The sequence below is a fragment of the Triticum dicoccoides genome, chromosome 1B (genome assembly GCF_002162155.2).
Source record: "Triticum dicoccoides isolate Atlit2015 ecotype Zavitan chromosome 1B, WEW_v2.0, whole genome shotgun sequence".
Lineage (NCBI taxonomy): Eukaryota > Viridiplantae > Streptophyta > Magnoliopsida > Poales > Poaceae > Triticum > Triticum dicoccoides.
This window is the reverse complement of record NC_041381.1, coordinates 573,109,507-573,112,543: the sequence shown is the minus strand read 5'-3', so window position 1 is coordinate 573,112,543 and position 3,037 is coordinate 573,109,507.

Genomic DNA, 3,037 nt, shown 5'->3' with positions numbered 1-3,037 from the left:
CGCCTCCGATCCCAAGCCCGCCCTCGCTGTCCCTACCTCTCCGTCACCGAGCACCTCCCCACCACCGTCTCATCCCTCTCTGTAAGCCCCCGACCCCTCCCCCACCCCTTTCTCTCTGCTTAGTTAGTACTAGATGTTGTTTAGTAGTAGTAGATGTTAATTTAGGGTTCATAGATTATGATTTTTAGTAGTAGTAGATGTTAATTAGTAGTAGTGATGGTACTAGTTAACTAGGGAAGTATGGTTAATAGTAGATGTTTTTTTACTATTGTATAATGTAGTTTATTTTTACTGTTTTTAGTAAGTGTTTAAAATAATTAGTAAGTAAATTAATAAACTAGTTGAACTTGTTTAGTGAGTAAATTAATAAACTAGTTGGACTAGTTGAATTAATAGAACTAATGTATTTTTAGTAAGATAATTAATATAACTAGTTGAACTACTTTATTTTTAGAAAGAACTAGTTTCTTTTTCTATTTATAGTAAGTTTATATTTAGTAAGAACTAGTTGAATTAATAAAACTAGTTGAACATGTCATATTTGTTGTTATTTTTTAGTTTAAGCAATTATTCGAGATGTATTAGTGATAACTTATAGGATTTTTGCTTTTGCAGAAATCAAGGAGCCCCTCCATCATCCCCGCCATTGTCCCCTTCACCGACCCCCTCCGACCTCGAGGTGAGACCAGCCAAATATCCATGTATATCTTGTGTTGCTCAAATAGGATATGTGGTTGCCCAAGTGGCCGTTCATGTTCAGGTTACACCTCCGAGTGGCCTATGTTTTGCCGGAGTGTTGATTAATTTCTGTTCCGGCAAATTTCAGGCGTTCGATATGTCCTTTTTTAGCAAAGGTCATGCCGGATTTTTCCATGAATTTTGCCATGACTTGTGCTAGAATATGTAGAAAATATCGAGTGGCCTGGATTTTCTCGAAAAATAATGATCTAATTTAGGTTTTTAGTACATATATTTAATTGTACAAGTTTAATCTTTGAATTATGAACGTGGGAAATGTCGTACTCGGACGATGACAGTCTCCCGGGGGAGTGCAGCTGGTGCCACGATGACCGAGGTCTGTGCGACAGGTTCCTTGAGCTGGACGAAGATCGGCGCTTCAGCATTAAGCTCGAGGAGACCTTCGATGTTGAAACGGTACGCAACAACGACAAGTGTTTTTTCGTAATTAAGCATGACTTCAACTATTTCAATGTCTAATTTTCATCTTTTACAATTGGACTAGCTTATCCCATGCCATGCAAGACGCTATATCTTGGAGAGGATGGGTTTTGAAGACCATGAAAATTTTGAAACAAAGAAAATACACCTAAGGACCCATCATGATATGGATTTTGAAGTAAATCTGTACAATTCTTAGAGCGTAATCCATTTTCGTTGCCAAAATTGGGAAGCACTTTGCAAAATGTATGGTTTTTATGAGGGTATGATTGTCACCATGGATCTTGGTGATCCTGACATTGAGCAAGACAATATGGACATTTGGGTCCTTTTTGATACGCTTTCGATTCTACCGCAATGTGAGTTTCTCAAACATAGTTATTAACTAATTTATATTGTTTATTTCAAAATAGTTGACAGCTTATTTCCATTGAAAGCTTATTTTGATTCTTTAAAGAATGTGCGGAAGATGGTAGACAAAACCCACTACACTGATGGCTCTGAATTAACTTATAAGGAGAAAAGTCATCTGATCGCATTTTGTACTTATCTTGAGAATTACAATATCTATTATCGAACTCCTCCAAATTATGGTGAATACGTGCCACTAGTGCACGTGTTGAACCACGATAACGTCTATGGAGATACTCTGGTAATATTTTTTACTATTACGGCATCCGTGCATCTTTTGCATACTTTAAAACTAGTACATCATTGCTAACTACGAAGTTATTACTATGTTTTTCAACAGAAACTCCCGATGGATTGTGTGCTTTATCTGATGTATCAGAATGGTCGCCTTGCAGTTCTAAACATACTGCCAGGTCAATCTAGGGAGCTCACCTGTGCATATCAGATTTCTAAAACCGGTGAACACATATGCTAATCAGAGAACGGAAAAAATGTTTGGACATTCGCAAGGAGGTTATTGGAAGCAACATTAAGCGAAAGGCAAGAATTGGAGACAGTATAATCACCATTCTCCATAATGCAGAGTCAGGGGCTATCTTGTTTTTTGCTATTTTACGTTAGAGAATGTAGTAGGTCCTAAGAGAATGTAGTAGGTCCTATGAGGTACAATATGTTTATTATGTGGTACAATGTGTTAGAGTTGATGATGAGGAGTACTTGTGATTACGACTAGTGACCAATTTACTATGTGATGTCTCATTGATGAAAACGATGATCTTGAGGAGGTGTTATATGACAATGATGTATTATCATGATAAGTTGTTAATGATATGATGATGATGATATTTATTATATCATTGGGTGAAAGAACAGTGGACTAGTTTCAAGTGGATGGAAATCCACTTGAAACTAGTCCACGGTTCTTTCACCCCGTGATGTAATAACTCATTATAATGTAAAAACAATCTCTAAATTCCTGTTGTATGAAAACTTGTGTAAAGGTGTATGAATACAACATGAAATAAAAAAGAAATAAAATATGAAATAATAGTAGTAGCGCGGGCAGGGAGAAGCGCTACTACTAATTACCAGTAGCGCTCCTGTGGGGAAGCGCTACTACTATGTCGATTTGGCAGTAGCGTGTGTTGAGGCACGCTACTGCTAACCTTTAGCTATAGTGTCGTACCAGTAGCGCTCCTGCCCGCTCTACTGATAGGCCTAAAACCCTCGTTGTTGCTAGGCTTTTCCCTAGTAGTGCATGGGTATCAATATGCAAGACATACATCAAGTGTTCTCAAATCCAAAATATTCAATCCAACATAATAAAACCTTAAAGAACAAGACTCAATTTATCACAACAAGATAGAGAGGGAAAACACCATATGATCCGAGTATATCAACGAAGCCAATGGTTACATCAAGACCGTGTCGGATTAAGAACACGAGA